This window comes from Sorex araneus, chromosome 1 (assembly GCF_027595985.1).
Source record: "Sorex araneus isolate mSorAra2 chromosome 1, mSorAra2.pri, whole genome shotgun sequence".
Lineage (NCBI taxonomy): Eukaryota > Metazoa > Chordata > Mammalia > Eulipotyphla > Soricidae > Sorex > Sorex araneus.
The window spans coordinates 333,597,143-333,617,370 of NC_073302.1; positions in this window are offsets into that span (position 1 = coordinate 333,597,143).

Genomic DNA, 20,228 nt, shown 5'->3' on the forward strand with positions numbered 1-20,228 from the left:
CTCACTGAGGGTTAGGTATGGACCACAAGTCACTGTGAGAACCAACAGGTGAGATGGGTGGTCCCATCAGCACTGCCAGGTGGGAGCAGAGCCATCCAGGCAGGGAGTGACCCCAGGCTGCCAGCACAGGGTCATCCTCAAAGATTAGCGCTTTAAAAAACTAGAAGAGTCGGGCTGGAGCAATAGCACAGTGGGTAGGGCATTTGCCTTGGACGCAGTTGACCCGGGTTCGATCCCCAGCATCCCATATGGTCCCCTGAGCACCGCCAGGAGTAATTCCTGAGTGCAGAGCCAGGAGTAACCCCTGTGCATCGCTGGGTGTGACCCAAAAAGCAAAAAACCAACCAACCAACAAACAAACTAGAAGAGTCTTCTGCTGCTCTGCTGACATGCTTCGCCAGTTTAGATCAAAGAAGTGAAAACAGAGGATGAGTTAAGAGCATGGGGCCATTGGGCTCCATGCAGTGCAGAGTGTAGGGGGTCTGCCAGACAGGCAGTCTGCCTTTAGAGTCCACCAAGCCTGCCAGGAGTGACCCCTGAGCACGTTGTGTGGCCCAAAACCAAAATAAATAAAGTTGCCCAGACCAACTTGGAAAGGAAGAGTGCAGGGGAGGGGAGAAGAGATGGATGAGAAGCAATAGGGGCCAGGTCAGGGGCAGGTACCAAGGGGTGGCAAGGAACGGGAGTGCCATGTCCAAACTGCAGTCAGCAACACTGAGTCCAGAGAGCCGAACTTTAACAAGGAACCCAGGGCAGGCTGGAGCAGGAGGTGGGTGTGTGGAAAGAAACTGGGAATGCTGTGGAGGGCAGTGGTGGTCTGTGCTTTAACACAGCATGCCTGAAACTCCGCCAGGAACAGCTGTGTAAAGCACAGTGCTTCCATAAAAAACAGACTGAAGCATCAACCCAAACCATACTGCTAATCCAAACTGTGAAAATTAAAATAATTGGGACCCACTTGCCCACCATGTTGGTGACCGCCAAGGGAATGGTAATGCCTCTGTGACATACAGAATCCATCTGGTCCTACACCCACCAGTGAGTATGAAAATTAAACACCTTTCTGATAGGTCTAAGGGGCCCTAGGAATTCCCACAGGGAGATGACTGAAAACGCATGTGTAAGAGCTCCCCAGAAACGTGAAGGAGGCTCTGAGTCTGATACCCTGGCCACAGAACCCTTCCTGCTAGGTGGCACTGGAGATGGTCTTCTTCGGGAGATGGCTAAGGTAATGGACGCACAATGATGTGAACGTGCATAAAGTCACTTAAAACAGTCAACATTTTTATACTGTGTATTTTACCACAAGATAATGAATGTGGTCAATCTATACTTTCATGAAAGGATATTCACAACATAAGACTAAGGATGGAGAATCAACTCCGTTAAAAAGCTAAAACTGGGCCAGAGCAATTGTATTGGGGTAGGGCACTTGCCTTGCGTGCATCCAAACCTGCTACAATCCCTGGAACCACATCTGGTACCCCAGCACTGCCAGGGTGAACATCCCAAGCACAGAGCCAGGACTGGCTCCCGAGCACTGCAGGGTGTGGATTCCTTCCTCCCTGCCCCACCCCCCCCCCAAGGACACAGGCACGGCCTGAAGAGATGGTGCTGGGTCTGAGGCATTCACCCGGCCTTTTTGTTCCCTGGCACAACATGGTCCCCCAAGCTACTAAGAATTGTCTCCATCCTTGGTCTCATGAGCACCACCTGGAAAACCCCATCATATATAAAATTCTATTTTATGGGTGATAACTATTATATATATAAACTACCATTAATATATAATTATGAAGTTATTATCACCTATAGAGTAGAATGCAGAGCAACTAAAATGTTTTCTTTTGTTTTTTCCACCTCTTTTTTTCCTTTTCTTTTTCTATATTTTTGTTTGTTTGTTTGTTTGTTTTTGAGCCACACTTGGTTTACTCCTGACTCTGCACTCAGGAGCTACTCCTGATAGTGCTCAGGAGACCATATGGGACGCCGGGGATCGAACCCAGGTTCACTGCATGCATGCAAGGCCAGCACTTTACCAGCTGAACTATCTCTCCGGCCTCTCCACTTCTTTCTGTACTCCCATAGTAGCATACATTAATGTCCTGCTAGATACTTTCAAAAGCATGAACAATGACAAAGAAGAAAGCAAATGCTAGATTCTTTTTTTTTTGTTGTTTGTTTTTTGGGGCTACATTAATCAGTGCTCAGAGGAATTCCTGCTTGTGAAGCACGAACTGCAGCCTGCTAAGCTCCCTCCCTCACCTAGATGCCAGATCCCTAACTAGGCAGTGCTCCAGAGTCATGGTCAGATTCCAGCTGTGTTGGCCTGGCCACACTGGCAAGTCTGAAGTCACTCATGATCACAAAGCTGAAAAATTATTGTGAACCTCACAGGGTTACCACAGGCTAAACAGCGGTAGTGATCAGCCTCTTCGAGGCAACAAAACCTGCGTCTAGACAACTTCAGTTGAACTATTAAACCCAAGTTGAGGAGGCCAGATAGCACAACAGGTAGGATGCTTGCCTGGCATGTGTGACCCAGGCTTGGTCCCTAGCACCCCATATGGCCCCATGAGCCTGCCAGGAGTGATCCCTGAGCTCCACCAGGGCTTACCCTAAAACTAAATCAAAACTAAAAAGAAAAAAAAGACAAAAATATATAGCAGGGGAATTCTTTTTCTAAGGACGTAATACATGCCAAAAAACTAACCAACCAAACAAAAAAAGAACAACAACCAAAAAACCTGATGGAATAAATAAAAAAAAAATTTTCTCTTTTGTGTATGTAGGGGAGATGCCCAGCCATCACTTCTGGTGGTGCTCAGGGGACCATACAGGATTCTGGGGATAGAATCCAGGTTGGCCCCAGGTAAGGCAAGTACCCTACCCACTGTATTACTTCTCCAGCCCCAGAATTTCCTTTTGTAATGTGTTTATTAATGGTTATATAATTGACACATGTATGCTATTACATACATATATTTGTATTTATAAGTAGCTACCTCCCAACTATGGGCTGGAGTGACAGCATAGTGGGTAGGATGTTTGCCTTGCACGCGGCCGACCTGGGTTCGATTCCTCCGTCCCTCTCGGAGAGCCTGGCAAGCTAACGGGGGTATCCCGCCCGCACGGCATAGCCTGACAAGCTACCCGGGGCATTTTCGACATGCCAAAAACAGCAACAAGTCTCACTTTGTGTTCCTGGAGCAAGCAGATGCCACGGGGCTACACTAGCACGTGACAGTGACAAATGGAAACGTTACTGGTGTCCGATTGAGCAAATCGATGAACAACAGAATGACAGTGCTACAGTGCTACCTCCCAACTATGTAGCTACTATCAATAAGTGAGCCTAGGATCAATAAGTGACATATATTTGCGATAGAACATTTAGTAGGATCATGAAAAAGCCATTAAATGATCACATTTCATTTCAAAGAATGAAAAGGAAAATAAACAATTTCAAACATGAGAATTTTGAGGGGTGTTTTATGTTTGCTTGCTTTTGGGAGGAGTAAGGAGAGCTGGGGACACATCCAGCAGTGCTGAAGGCTGACTCCTATGCTTAGGGTCAACTCTGGCGATGCTCAGTCAGCAAGGTGCAAGGAAGCAGGTTTATCCCTGTACTCTCTCTTGAGCACTTTTTGCTTGCTCATTTGGCCAAACTCAGGGGATGGTGTGGTGCTGAGGCCTCCTGCATGCAGAGCTTGTGCACTGAGTTCCAACACAAACAGGAAAAATGTTTTGATTTTGTGCCACACCTAACAGTGCTCAGGGTCACTCCTCGCTCTCTGCTCAGAGACCACTACTGGCGAGGCTCCTCAAATCATGTGGGATTCTGGGGTCAAACCTGGGTTAGCCTCATGCAAGGTAAGCACCCTTCTGGCTGTACCATCATTCTGGCCCAAATAGGAGAATTTTGAAGGAAAAATTAATTTAGAGTTGAAAATTGACCAGGTAAAGGAAATTGAGAAAAGCAATGAATAAAATTAGATGCAGTCATAATTATTCTCATGTTTAAAATGAATTTTTTTATGTTGACTGATGTATATGGAAGCCATTTGTGCATGACACAAATGTTGGTTTGTGTGTGACCCAGGAGGGACAAGACTGCTCGAACAGAAACCCCTCCTCACGTGAGCACACAGGACACACTAGGCACATCTCCCACCTCATCTCACAGCTGCAGGTCTCCTGTCACCCACAGCTGCTGTGCACTTCCCAGTCAATTCAACAAGTCAGTTTTAGACAATTTCCCAATCAACTTCAGAGCATAACTCACAAGTTCCACCCTTCCAACGCCCTCTTCCATAGCTTCTTGTCTTTGTCAAGGTAAAGCACTATGATTTTTTAAAATTGGACTGTCATTTTTATAGATTATCTTTCAAAAAATAAAAACAGATTAAAGGGTCCAGAGTGATGGTACAGACTACGGGTAAGGTGCTTGCCTTGCATGCGGCCCCACATTCCTTATGATCCCCCAAGCATGGCCAGGAGTGATCCCTGTGGGCAGAGCCAGGAGCAAGCCCTGAGCACCACCAGGTGTGATTCCCAAACAAACAAGAAAAACTGGCTAAATTTTTAGAAGTAGAAGCCACACCCAGGGTTGCTCAGGGCTCACCAGGGTCCCACTTGTGGTGGATGAAGCATCCATGTGGGGCCAGGGACTGGATAGTGAGCCTCATACCCTCCACATGTGCTGTCACTTGAGCTAACTCCCTGATCTCAAAGCTATGTTTTTGACTAATGCACCCTTAATTCCATTTTTCACCACAAGACCCTGAAATATATGGCAATATGTATTTCATGCTATGTTGATCTAGGAACATAATCATATTCGAGTAGAATTCAATGCCATGTTGAGTCTAGGTTGAAGGACAGCAGCACACAGCTGAGATTGGCAGTTGTCTAAGCTGGTGGTAGAGTGGCTTCTCAGACGGGACCTCTGCTATGAAGATAATAAAGAGCCTAAAGATAATAAAGCAATCAAGAGTCCCTGTGTCTGGGCTGACACATGCCTCACACACTGCAAAGTTTCTGATTCCAAGAAAGGCAGGGCCCTGACTGCCGGTCACCACCACCTCCCAGCCACTCATGCCCCCGCAGGCGCCAACTACCACCACAGCCTGTACACCGAGCTGCTCACCGACTTGGCCAGTATTCAGGGAGTGACCCAGGCGTGTATGAGCACCAGTTGGGAGCCCTCTAAAAATATCCCCGTTTCTAGGAATTATACTGAGAAAAATTCATCCAGAAAGTCCTGCTGTGTTCTGGAAGTAGACGATGTCTCCTAGAGAGAGAACATGCAGAAAAGAGTGAGCTGGGCTGTGCAGGGAAGGGTTTATAAAGGGCGAGTGGGGAGGCCATGGCCAGCCTCGGCACTGGGCTCCACTCACAGGAGGGGGTCTGTTCATGTCGTCAGGAACAAGCTGTGCTCCCAGGGAAATCTAGAAGGCGACAGGAGGGCAGAACTGATGAGTGTCCTTGGACACGCACGGTGACTGGAGACACAGTAATTATACAGGTTGCAAGTCCACAGAACAAACATAGATGCCGCTTGCCAGATGCTCAGATAGGAGATGTGGGCAGTTCACGCTCATGAGCTCCCAAAGTGTGGGTGAGGTCAGCCTGACAAGTTGTGCTTGCAGCTGGCCCGCGGGCGTCTCAATATATTGGGCATGGACAAGGTCTTACGAAAGCCAAGTAGAAGTCACTGAGATGAATAAGGTGTGGGAAGCACTGATGAACAACCTGGGGCCCTCGCCTCCAATTTAGATGCAAGACTTGCCAGAACTTCTACTGGAAACAAAATTTGGGGGGGTCCTAGAAGGAGCCGTGGATGAAGGCATATCTTCCCCTCACAGTGCCACATGACTCCCTGGTATGACTTGGAAAGTTAATGCAGAAGCACATCCAAAAGGCATCATGGGACAGGATGACTTGAACTAGACACACTCTCTGATGGAGAAAGATGAAGTGCTTACAAAAATGTTTTCACAGAGCTAAAGCACAACTCCAGGTATGGAGAAGATGTGTAGGGAGGCTTCTGTGGCTGTGTGGGACAACCCTTTCTGTGAGGAAACCTAAGAGAGGTTGTTTATCATTGGGTCACACGTGGTGGTGCTCAGGACTTACTCCTCACTCCTGGCTCTGTACTCAGGGATCACTCCTGGCAGTGCTGAGGAACCAGGAATCACACCCAGGTCATCCACATGCATAACAACTGTCCTATCCCTGTACTATTGCTCTTAACTCCTGAGAGAAGTTAAAAAGAAGGGTAGTGGCCACTGGACTTCTCTGCTGCTCATGTGTCTTAGGATAAGTTAAGTTACCACCTCTTTGCCTCCCCGAGACTTTTAATTGGTATGGATAAATGGGCTCTGTTGGATTTCCTTCTCGTTTATTCGGAGATGGGATGGGGAATAGGACACATCTGACAGTGCTCAGGGATTATTCCTGGCTCTGTGCTCAAGGATTGCTCCTGATGGCTCTCGGGGGACCATACGCAGGGCAGGGGATCAAGCAGGGTCAACTCTGTGCAAGGCAAGTGTCTTAAACCCCGAACTATCTCTCAGGCCCCTGTTTTCCTTCTTGTTTAATCTTTGAACTTTCTTGGCTCAATTTGGAGGGAGGGAATCCTATAGGCAGTGTCCTGGGGCCCCAGGAGCATCCTCAAGTAACACTCAGCCAACCTTGCCAGAAGTTTTAGAATGTGGAGGTGCCATGACGCTGCTCAGGCCAGCGGTGCTCTGGGGCCCTACGCCTTGGGTGCTAGCAGGCCTTCAGGGATACACCAAGCAGTGCTAGGGTGGGGTAATCGAGTGGCAGGAATCAAACTCTGCATGCCAGTCAAGATCGGCACCCTGAGATCGACTTTAGGGGGTAGAAACTCCAAATCAATAATAGTGAATTTTTTTGTTGAAATATTGAATGTAATCAAAGTAAAGTGAAAGTAAAGTGAAATTTACCAGTTACACATGTGGGGTGGGGGGCTGGGGAGGTGGGGGGGAGGGGGGAGGTATATCGTGATTCTTGGCGGTGGAATATGTGCACTGGTGAAGAGATGGGTGTTTGAGCATTGTATAACTGAGACTTAAACCTGAAAGCTTTGTAACTTTCCACATGGTGAATCAATAAAAGAATTAAAAAAAAAAAAAGAAGAAGGGCAGAACTGGCTCAAGATGTCCCTTGCCCAGAACATCAGGCAGCTCAGGAGTGTACTCCTGGGAGCTAAAATCAAGCCAGGGCTTTGGGGAGATTTTTTAAGCATAATAATAAACCTATTGACTTCCCTCACTCCACCCCTCAAAAAAAAGAACAAATAAGGACGAAATTTCTAGAAAGACAAGGGGTACTGATTCCTGGTAAGATGGAGTAAACACATATAAACTTTCTTTCCTACCAAACTCCACTATAAAATCTGAATGGAACGCACAGCACAGCAATTTGAGATCACAAAACAATGGGCTTTGTGCGCCAGGTCAAATGGTGGCAGTAATGATGCTTCTCTCAGAACGTTTCTCTGCTGGTGCCCTTTGGCCAGGACTCGGCAGAGCTTGGTTCCAGAAGTGTGAGGTGAGACAGAGTGACCTGCACAAACTCTTTGGTCTGGCTCTTATTTTGAAAAGGGAACTCCTAAAACTCAGAGAAGTGAAAATACTTTTATTTCTTTCTGTCCTTTTATGCCATTACTTATTCGCTTGCATTCCAGCCACTATACACTGTGGCAAAAGTTATGGCAAAGAGACTGGTACAAGCCAACTGAAGGAGCCCAAACTGAAGAACAGGTTTTCTTTCTGTTCTGCTCAGTGGAGCAGAGGATACAAGAGAGCAGAGACAAATTCCTTTGCTTTCTGTCATTTTCTATAGTTGTGGTACAATTGTGTAAGCAACAATTTCTCACCAGAGAAAGGGAGTTTTCTAGTCAAAGAATTTTAATTAAAAGCCTCAGAGATGGGCCCAAAAGAATAGCACAGTTGGTCGGATGTTTGCCTTGCAGCTAGCCTGCCAGGGTGTTGTGTGGTGGTCGGAGGTGCTGAGATAAGGAATGCAAAATAAATTAATGTTCACAGAGGCTCATAAGACTCACTCAGATCCTGTGACCAAGAGTGGCCTTTGATTTTTTAATTTCCTTTTTCTTTTCTTTCCTTTTATTTGCTGGCTTATGATAATCATGTCCAATGAAATTCAACAATGTAGGAAGGTTTGGAGCGATAGCGTAGTGGGTAAGGCATCCACCTTGCACGCAGCCGACCCGGGTTCGATTCCTCTGCTCCTCTTGGAGAGCCCAGCAAGCTACTGAGAGTATCTCGCCCGAACGACAGAGCCTGGCAAGCTACCCATGGTGTATTCAATATGCCAAAAAAACAGTAACAAGTCTCACAGTGGAGATGTTACTGGTGCCTGCTTGAGCAAATCGATGAACAATGGGATGACAGTGACAGTGACAGGAAGGATCAAAACAAAGAACCGGAGGTAAGGGAAAACATGGTCAGTTACAGTAAGGAAAACATAAGTAAGTTAGAAAACATAGTCAGTTACAGAAACTGTAACTGTAACTGTCATAACCTCCTCACCCCGGGGTCTGCGATAAATAGGAGAAAATGTTTACATCTAAAGTTTAGCTACTTCTGAGATATGTGAGAAGGGGAAGCTGCTGCTTTGTGCTGCAGGAATTTGCTGGCTACAGAGGGTCAGTTTTGCCTTTTCCATTATCAAATACACTCTCAAGCTCGCCCACATATTGAAATATGGGCTCCTGGTTCTGCTTCCTGCAAGGACTCATCTTCATGACCTGGTGGGGCATGAACATCTCTCCCTTTTTGCTTAAAATGAAAGATCAAACACAGAATGGCCAGTAACAAATAACACCCATTCTCACAAATCTTCCCAGCAATACCTTAATGCTGCTTTGAGAAAACTCAAACCATCAGAAATAATCCTTGGCCAAATTTCTGGAGACCCCAGAGCAGGAAGGTGAGCCTTAAATGTGCTTTAGAGTTCTATTCTTCTCGAATAATATTTTATGCTTTAACAAATTATTTCTAACCTTTTCACCACATAAATTCTTTTTCATTATATAATACAGGGTTTACACATACAGGATTTACACATATTAAGTGATATTCCAGTCCTAGTCCTGGTTCAGAGACATTTGTCAATGGAGACTAACTAGTCTCTAAGCAAAACAACACTTTAAGCAACAGCTAATTCAGTCTGCAGTATAGCAGTCCATAATGTTTCAAAGTCCTCATGCCATTTCTGGACGAATTTCACAGTCCAGGTTTTTCCACAATCAGCTACTGCCTCAGTTGTCTCACTGTAATGATTCTTTGTTACAATGAGCAAACTCAGGAATCTCTTTTTTTTTTAAATTTATTTATTTTTAATTAGTGAATCACCATGAGGGTACAGTTACAGATTTATACATTTTTGTGCTCATGTTTCCCCCATACAAAGCTTGAGAACCCATTCCTTCACCAGTGCCCATTCTCCACCACTGGTACACCCAACATCCCTCCTACCCTCCCCAATCCCATCTCCCCCCACCCCACCCTGCCACTGTGGCAGGGCATTTCCTTTTGTTCTCTCTCTCATTAGGTGTTGTGGTTCGCAATAGAGGTGTTGAGTGGCCACTGTGTTCAGTCTCTAGACCACATTCAGCCCGCATCACCCTTCCCCCGCATGGCCTCCAACCGCATTATACTTGGTGATCCCTTCTCTGAGTTGCCCTCTCCCCAGAATGTGAGGCCAGATTCCAGGCCATGGAGTCAACCTCCAAACTCAGGAATCTCTTGGTCCTTCAAGAGAGGTGGATGAGTAACTGCTGAAGCGCTCCCCTTATCAGACTCTTCCCCCGTGGCAAAGGAAGAACCACCGGCATTTAGACACCTACTTGGGTCCTGTAAAAATAGAAACTTCCTCCTTCTTAGAATTCATAGATGGTTTAATAAAGTGTGCATGGGACACTACCCAACATTACATAAGAAAAAGGCACACAAGCTAAGGACAGGGCGGGGTAAATTTATTGTTGGACTAAATCGTATCAATAGTGCTAGTGCTTATTTTGGCTGCCCTGCCAAAAAACATCCTTTAGTAAAAGCCTAATAATTAGGCTTTTGAGGAGAGGCACTTACCTGTAATTTCAGGAGAGATACAATGGCTAAAAAAAGAGCGTCAGGAGTTTTTTCCGTGTTAGTGTTATGTAATAGCTCTTCAGCATGGCTGGTCAGGGCTTTTATGTTCCCCCATGTGGGGATTGCTGCTTGCCGTGTTGCGGGAAGGTGTCTGCGCCCAGGAGGTCCATTCTGGTCCAGAGCCTGATGGCTGACTCGGAGCCTCTTTATTCCATCCTGCAGTCTTTTCATTTGCTGTCTTTTGTTGTGATTCATTGAGAAGCTTCAGTCTTTTGGTGGGACACCAAAAATGTGATCCTTATCTTTGGAAATAAAAGCAAAACCTTACCTCTACCTTTCTACCTGGCCTGGTATCCAATTCCCAGAGACTGGGTCCCTATAAAGGACTTTACCTCTCTGATTAATTTTATCTGAATTATTTCTGATTATATTAGAACTTGTTTCTTCTGAGCTATTTTAAACTTCCCAATGTTTTTCTGCAGTTGTTATGTTCTCAGAGCAGTTAAAAAAATTTAAGGTAAATAGTGCTCTAGATAACTGCTGTCTAGTAGAATCCTTATATAATCCTCCTTTTTGTTTAAATAACATCTTTAAGTGAGCAATTTTCCCGTTCAATAATGGCTTGTCCTGTATATTATAAGAAATTCCTGTAATATGATTGATACCATAAGCAGAGAAAAAAATCACACATTTTTGCAGAGGTATAAGCAAGCGCATTATAAGTTTTCATTGTCTTAGGAACGCCTATAACAGCAAATGCTTCTAACAAATCAGTAATCACAGCTCCTGACTTTTCTGAAGATAACACAGAAGCCCATCGGAAATGTGAATAGGTATCAATTGATTGATGAACATATTTTTGTTTACCAAGAGCTGGGACAATAGTTACATCCATTTGCCAAATTTCATTTGTCTATGCCTCAAGGATTAGCCCCCAAAGGCATATGAGGCTGAGAAGTAGGACATTGCCTAATGTCTTTAGCTTGCCTCCAGGTAAGGGCATATTTGGTTTTCAACACACAAGCATTCTGATGATGCAAGCAACCAATTTATCAGCTCGATCATTGCCTTGAGCTAAAGGACCCAAAAGACCAGTATGAACCCGTATGAGTAATGTATAAAGGGTGTTCAAAGTCTCTCAAAACTTGCTGTAAATCTTTAAATAAAGAAATAAGCTCAGAGTCACTCAAAGGCAAAGCAACATTAAGTATATGATTGACAGTCCAAGCTGCATACTGAGAGTCTGTTACATTATTTACTGGTTCAAAATAATTTTGCAAAAGAGAAATAATTTCAAACAATTCATTCTTTCGAACCAAATTATATGGAGTTTTTAAAACCTCCATATTTTGCATATCGGTATAAGCAGACTTTCCTTCTTTGCTAGCATCTGTGAAGAATGTAACTGCAGCTTTAATAGGTTCAGCTTTTATAATGTTAGGCCAAATCCAATTAGTAAGTTTAAGAAATTTAAATATCTTTTGCTTTGGAAAGTTGTTAAGAATTTTGCCCAAATAATTAGTGCAGGTGATGCTGGAGCAATAGCACAGCGGTAGGGCATTTGCCTTTCACGAGGCTGACCCATGTTCGATTCCTCCGCCCCTCTCGGAGAGCCTGGCAAGTTACCGAGAGTATTGTGCCTGCATGGCAGATCCTGGCAAGCTACTCGTGTCTTATGGATATGCCAAAAACAGTAACAATAAGTCTCACAATGAGAGACGTTACTGGTGCCCACTCGAACAAATCGATGAACATTGGGATGACAGTGACAGTGAATTAGTGCAGGCAATTTGCCAAGCCTCATCAATTTCCCATAGCGCTTGGATTTGTTCACTAGTCAATGGTACAGTAATTTCAGCAGAATCACTCCCTATTAATTATCTAGTTCTTTTTCTTCCTTTGAGGATTGAGATTTTTTATACACATAAGTAACCAATGTTTTAGTAGGCTTGTTGTATAAAAAAGTTCACTCCATAGTATTAGCTCCTTGTACCAAATTCCACTAGGAGAATGTGAAATATGCAACACTATCAGATTTAAGTTTTCTGAAGAATCAATTCTATCTAGCTGAGCCTTATTAACAATTTCCTCAATTAGTTCTAATTCCTGTTCAGCTGTTGGGCTAAGTTGCCTCGGGCTATTTAAAGAGGGATCACCTTCCAATGTGTCAAACAAATTTTGTAGGGCATAGGTTGGAATGCCCAGAGAAGCTAATTTATATTTCCCAATAGTTTTTGAAAATCATTTAAAGTGTTTTTGGGGGCTGGAGGTATAGCACAGCGGGTAGGGCGTTTGCCTTGCACGTGGCCGACCTGGATTCATTTCCCAGTATCCCATATGGTCCCCCGAGCACCGCCAGGAGTAATTCCTTTTTTTTTTTTTTTTGCTTTTTGGGCCACACCCGGCGATGCTCAGGGGTTACTCCTGGCTCTGCACTCAGGAATCACTCCGGGGTGCTCGGGGGACCATATAGAATGCTGGGAATCGAACCCGGGGTCAGCCGCATGCAAGGCAAACACCCTACATGCTGGGTATGACCCAAAAAGAAAAAAAATCATTTAAAGTTTTAAAATTTATCTTTCTGAATTTGGACCTTTTGAGGTGTAAATTTATTCTCCCATATTATTTGTCCCAAAAATTCCCAAGGAAACTGACGTTGAATTTTGTCCTGTGCAATTTTTAAACTCCATGACTCTAGTTCATAAGTTACAGCTTTATAAACTTTCTGCAAATTTATCTGAGGTGCAGCAGTAATTAAAATATCATCCATATAGTGAATAATTTTGACTTCAGGGTACTATGCCCTTATTACATCCAATGGTTGATTAACAAAATACTGACATATTGTGGGACTGTTCCTCATCCCTTGAGGCAGAACAGTCCAGTGATATCTTTTTATTTTGCTTTTTTGGGTCACACCCGGCAATGCACAGGGGTTACTCCTGGCTTTGTGCTCAGGAATTAATTCTGGCAGTGCTCAGGGGACCATATGGGATGCTGGGAATCGAACCCGGGTCGGCCGCGTGCAAGGCAAATGCCCTACCGGCTGTGCTATCGGTCCAGCCCCTCCAGTGATATCTTTTAGCAGGAGTTTCATTATTTAAGAAAGGCACATTAAAAGCAAATTTTTCTCTATCTTCTTCCCTTAAGGGGATGATATAGAAACAATCTTTTAAATCAATTACAATAATATTCCACTAAAACAGTGGAATAATGGCCAAATTAGCCTGGCCTATTTGTAAAGGGCCCATTGGTTCTATGCAGTCGTTAACTTTTCTTAGATCAGTTAACATTCGCCAATCACCAGTCTTTTTCTTAATAACAAATAAAGGTGAATTCCAGGGACTAGAGCTAGAAACAATATGTCCCAATTCAAACTGTTCTGTAACCAATCCATATAAAGCCTCAAGTTTTTCTTTTGTCAAGGGCCAATGCTCAACCCAAACAGTCAGGCTGAACCTGTTTCCAGACTATTGGGAGAGCTGTTCTTCGAGCAGCGGCCCAAATTAAAAAGGCGATTGCTGGGACACCTTTCTCTCTTTAACATACTTCACACCAAGTTTTTGCAACAAATTCTGTCCCCATAGGATGATGGCTGTTGGAGCAATATACGGCTGGATGACTGCTGTGTCTCCATCAGGATCAGTACAATGAAGAGGTCACACACTCTGCTGAACATCAGTGACCACACCCACACCAGAAAAGGTATCGTCCACACGACGCTTTTGCCATAGACCAATGATGAGAGGGGACAACAGTAACATCAGCACCTGAATCCAACATACTTTCGAATTTTATCCCTTTTTTTTTGTCTTTTTGGGTCACACCCTGCGATACACAGGGGTTACTCCTGGCTCTGCACTCAGGTATCACCCCTGGCGGTGCTCAGGGGACCATATGGGATGCTGGGGATCGAACCTGGGTCAGCCACGTGCAAGGCAAACACCCTACCCGCTGTTCTATCGCTCCAGCCCAATTTTGTCCGATTCTTAAAGGTCATAACAAAAGTAAGTTTTTTATCAGTAATCTTTTTTGCCCCAAATATTTCTGCATTAGGGCTGGAGTGATAGCACAGTGGGTAGGGCATTTGCCTTGCACGTGGCTGACCCGGGTTCGATCTACAGCATCCCATATGGTCCCCTGAGCACCGCCAGGATTAATTCCTGAGCGCAGAGCCAGGAGTAACCCCTGTGTATTGCTGGGTGTGACCCAAAAAGCAAAAAAAAAGAAAAAAATTCTGCATTAGTGCTTCCAAAATCAATCTTCTCTTTTCATACCTGTGTTTTTTCCTATTATACACAGAAGCAAAAGCAGTTGAGCAATACGCTCCCCTTTGAATATTCTGATATCCACTTGAACAGTTACTATAAGCGAGATTTCATTCACAAAATCATTGTCAATGAGTCCTATGTTTATGTAATACTACCCAGTCATACTGCTTCTTCCTAGGACCAATCCTGCTGTCCCTTTTGGAAGGGGGCCATAAATATTATTTGGGATTTTATAAATTTTATTAGGAGTCAGAAACAAATCCTGTAAAGCCAAAATGTGACGGCTACACTTCCACCATGATTTAATTGTACATACTGAGAATTTTATTTTATTATTATTTTTTTAATTTTATTGAATCATCATAAGATAGTTACAAGCTTTCATGTTTGGGTTACAATCTCACAATGATCAAACACCCATTCCTCCAACAGTGCACATTCCCCACCACCAATATCCCGGGTATATCCCCCCCCTTTCCCGCCCTCCCCCTGCCTCTATTGTAGACAATATTTCCCATACTCTCTCTCTACTTTTGGGCATTATAGCTTGCAACACAGACACTGAGAGGTCATCATGTTTGGTCCATTATCTACTTTCGGCATGCATCTCCCACCCCAACTGAATCCTCCAGCCATCATTTTCTTAGTGATCCCTTCTCTATTCCATCTGCCTTCTCCTCTCCGCTCATGAAGCAGTCTTCCAGCTATGAGACAATCCCCCTGGCCCTTGTATCTACTGTCCTTGGGTGTCAGCCTCATGTGATGTTATTCTTTTTTTTTTCTGCACTCAGGAATCACTCCTGGCAGTGCTCATGGAACCATGTGGGATGCTGGGAATCGAACCCAGGTCGGCTGTGTGCAAGGCAAATGCCCTACCCGCTGTGCTATTGCTCCAACCCCCATGTGATATTATTCTATATTCCACAAATGAGTGCACTTCTTCTATGTCTTTTCTCTCTTTCTAACTCATTTCACTTAGCTTGATACTCTCCATGTCTATCATTTATAAGCAACTTTCATGACTTCATCTCTCCTAACAGCTGCATAGTATTCCATTGTGTAGATGTACCAAAGTTTCTTTAACCAGTCATCTGTTTTAGGACACACAGGTTGTTTCCAGATTTTGGCTATTGTGAACAGTGCTGCAGTGAATATATAGGTGCAGATGTCATTTCTACTGTGCTTTTTTGTATTCTCAGGATATATTCCCAAGAAGTGGTATTGCAGGGTCATATGGAAGCTCAATTTCCAGTTTTTGTTTTTGTTTTGTTTTTGCTTTTTTTGGGTCACACCAGCAATGCAGGGGTTACTCTTGGCTCTGCACTCAGGAATTACTCCTGGGGACCATATGGGATGCTCGGGATTGAACCCGGGTTGGCTTCTAGCAAGGCAAACGCCCTACCCGCTGTGCTATTGTTCCAGCCCCTCAATTTCTAGTTTTTGAACGACTGTCCATACTGTTTTCCAGAAAGGCCGGACCAGTCAGCATTCCCACCAACAGTGAAGGAGCGTCCCCTTTTCCCCACATCCACGCCAGCACTGGTTGCTTTTGTTCTTTTGAATGTGTGCCAGTCTCTGTGGTGTGAGATATCTCATTGTTCTTTTGATTTGCATCTCCCTGATGACTAGTGATGTAGAGCATTTTTCCATGTGCCTTTTGGCCATTTGTATTTCTTTTTTGAGGAAGTTTCTGTTCATTTCTTCTCCCCATTTTGTGATGGGGTTGGAGGTTTTTTTCTTATACAATTCTACTAGTGTCTTGTATATCCTTGATATTAGTCACTTATTAGATGGTTATTGGGTAAATATCCTTTCCCATTCTGTGGGCTCTTTCTGTGTTTTGGTCACTGTTTCTTTTGAAGTGCAGAAGCTTCTTGGTTTGATGTAGTCCCATTTGTTTATGTTTGCTTCCACTTGCATGGTCAGTGCTGTTTCGTCCTTAAAGATGATTTTAGCTTCAATGTCATGGAGAGTTCTGCCTATATTATCTTCTATAAACCTTATAGATTCATGTGCGATATTGAGATCTTTAATCCACTTTGATCTGACTTTTATACCTAGCATTAGACAGAGGTCAGAGTTCATTTTTTTGCAGATAGCTATCCAGTTTTCCCAGCACCACTTGTTGAAGAGTCTTTCCTTGTTCCACTTTGCATTTCTTGCTCCTTTGTCAAAGATTAAGTGGCCATATATTTGGGGTTCTGTGACAGGATATTCAGTTCTGTTCCATTGGTCTGCAGGTCTGTTTTTATCCCAATACCATGCTGTTTTAATTACTACTGCTTTGTAGTAGAGTTTGAAGTTGGGGAAGGTGATGCCACCCATCTTCTTTTTTCCAAGGATTGCTTTAGCTATTCGTGGGGGCTTATTGTTCCATATAAATTTCAGGAGTGTTTTGTCTATTTCTTTAAAAAATGTCATGGGTATCCTGATACGGACTGCATTAAATTTGTATAGTGCTTTGGGCAGTATTGCCATTTTGATGTTAATTCTCCCTATCCAGGAGCAAGGGATGTGTCTCCATTTCCTAATGTCCTCCTTTATTTCTTGAAGTAGTGTTTTGTAATTTTCCTTGTATAGGTTCTTCACCTCTTTGGTTAAGCTGATTCCAAGGTACTTGATTTTCTGAGGTACTATTGTGAACGGGATTGGTTTTTTAATGTCTCTTTCTTCTCTTTCATTATTTGTATATAAGAAAGTCATGGACTTTTGGGTGTTGATTTTATAGCCTGCCACTTTACTATATTGACCTATTGTTTCTAGGAGCTTTTCTGTAGAGTCTTTAGGGTTTTCCAAGTATAGTATCATATCATCTGCAAATAGTGATAACTTTACCTCTTCCTTTCTTTTCTGTATGCCCTTGATATCTTTTCCTTATCTAACTTCTATGGCCAGGACTTCCAGTACTATATTGAATAGGAGTGGTGAAAGCAGGCAACGTTGCCTTGTGCCCGATCTTAGAGGGAAGGCTTTCAGTTTTTTCCTATTGAGAATGATACTTGCCGTGGGCTTTTGGTAGATGGTTTTGACTATATTGAGGAAAGTTCCTTCAATGCCCAATCTGCTGAGAGTTTTCATCATAAACGGGTGGTGAATATTGTCAAATGCTTTCTCTGCATCTATTAATATGATCTTATGGTTTTTATTATTTTTTATTGATATGATGAATTATGTTGATTGACTTGCGAATGTTAAGCCATCCTTGTATCCCTGGGATGAATCCTACTTGGTCATGGTGTATGATCTTTTTGATGAGTTTTGCTAATTTCAGCAAAAATTTGCTATTTGCTAATATTTTGTTGAGGATCTTTGTGTCTGTGTTCATCAGGGATATCGGTCTGTAATTCTCTTTCTTTGTGGTATCTTTGTCTCCTTTTGGTATCAGAGTGATATTTGCTTCATAGAAACTGTTTGAAGTGTTTTTGATACTTCAATTTCCTGGAAAAGCTTAAAGAGGATTGGGAGTAAGTCCTCTTTAAAGGTCTGGAAGAATTCACTAGTGAATTCATCTAGGCCAGGGCTTTTGTGCTTGGGGAGACTTTTTCTTACCGTTTCAATTTCCTTGATGGTGATAGGTTTGTTCAGGAATTCCAGTTCTTCTTGGTTCAGCCTTGGGAGGCTATAGGGGTCTAGGAATTTATCCATTTTTTCGAGGTTTTCGTGTTTCATGGAATAAAGATTCTCAAAGTAATCTGAGGATCCTTTGTGTTTCTGTAATTTCTGTTGTAACTTCCCCCTTTTCATTTCTGGTTTGGTTTATTAGGGTTTTCTCTCTCCTTTTTTTTTTTTTTTGTGAGACTTGCTAGAGGTTTATCTATCTTGTTTATTTTCTCAAAGAACCAGCTCTTGGTTTCATTGATCTTTCGGATTGTTTTTTTTTTTTGTTTCCGTTTCGTTAATTTCTGCTCTGAATTTTAATATTTCCTTCCTCCTGTACGGATTGGGCTCCTTTTGTTGGTCATTCTCTTAAGCTGTGAGGTTAGGTTACATATGTGGGCTCGCTCCTCCTTCCTGAGGAATGCTTGTAGAGCTATGAACTTTCCTCTTAACATGGCTTTTGCTGTGTCCCATAGGTTTTAGTAACTCGTGTCCTTCCTGTCGTTCGTTTCCAGGAATCCTTTGATTTCCTCTTTGATTTCCTTTCTAAGTCACTTATTGTCCAATTGTGAGCTGTTTAATTTCCAGGTGTTTGATTTTGTTTTCTGTTTGTGTGTGTGATTTATTTCTAATTTCAGCACATCGTGGTCTGAGAAGATCGTTGATACAATCTTTATCTTCTTAATTTTATGGAGGTATGTTTTATGGCTCAGCATGTGGTCTATCTTGGAGAATGTTCCATGCACAGTTAAGAAGAATGTATAATCAGCTTTTTGAGGATGAAGTGTCCTGCATATATCTATTAAATCCCTTTTTTCCATTTCTTCCCTCAGATGCACATACTGAGAATTTTCTACCACTGCCTTGCAAGAGTCTGCCAATTCAGTGGGAGCAGAGTATTAGCTTCTGTAAAATTTTCGAGAAGGGCCAGCACATAGTTAGAAGTAACACCATAGGTTGCTACAGCTTGCTTAAGTGAGGAAAGAAACTTAAAGGGAACAGGCTCATCTTCACCTGCCTGCCTTTTTTCTTGCACATCAGGATTACAAACGACTGGAAACGCCACAAACTGGGCAGATGTTGGCTCAATTTTGCCCGATATAAAGAGCTTCAGATTCTTGAATCAGAGAATGCAAGTAGTAAACGTAAATCGACAATGCAGATTCCTCTCCCCTATACTGATATCACGAATCACGAAATCTCGTTAATCTCGGGTTTCTCGAGCAGGCTCAGTAACCTCTCCATTTGTCCTTTCCCTGAGATCTTAGAAGTCTCTCTCGACTGGGGGGGGGGGGGCAAAGATGTCACACCGGAGGCTCTTTCAGGGTCAGGGGAATGAGATCCAGCTTGTTACTGGATTTAGCATATGAATACACCATGGGAAGCTTGCAAGGCTGTCCCATGTGGGTAGGAAACTCCCAGAAGCTTGTTAGTTTCTCCCAGAAGGAGAAGTAGGCTACAAGAAGCAACTGTAAGTTGCTTCGAAAACGGATCAGTAGAGAGCGCCATATGAGAAGGCAAGAGAGAAGGCTCCTCAGACTCAGTTAAATTGCAAAGAAGTCGTGGGGGACCAGAGTGATAGCACAGCGGGTAGGGCGTTTGCCTTGCACGCGGCCAACCTGGGTTCAATCCCTGGCATCCCATATGGTCCCCCAAGCACCGCCAGGAGTAATTCCTGAGTGCAAAGCCAGGAGTAACCCCTGAGCATCGCTGGGTGTGACCCAAAAAGCAAAAAAAAAAAAAAAAAAAAAATTGCAAAGAAGTCAGGGCAGCAGCAATACAATTATACGCGCCCCATTCATCTGCTGAGATCAAGTCTCCATTTTTATGTGCATGATGCAATTCTTTTCCTATCCTTTTCCACAGTTATAAACTGAACTGATCTTTATTTCTGGGCTAGAACCAACAGCAGTACCTATGTACCTCTCAAGGAGGTGTCACATTATTTGTTCCTTCAAAGGCAGAGCAGCTGCTTTTGTTAAGAGAGTTCAGGATGTCAATATAGGCATCCTGCTGTGATATTACGAATTACCCATTACCCCTTTTTCTTTTTTTCTGATCTGCGGAGAGGCTATTCAAGCTCGGTGCAACGTTTACCCTCTTGGTTTCTCCCATACTGGTCCTTATCTTCCGACCCCACATGTTGTATGAAGGTTCAGTTAGGTGGTCTGAGGTGCTGAGATAAGGAACGCGAAAGAAATTAATGTTCACAGAGGATCAC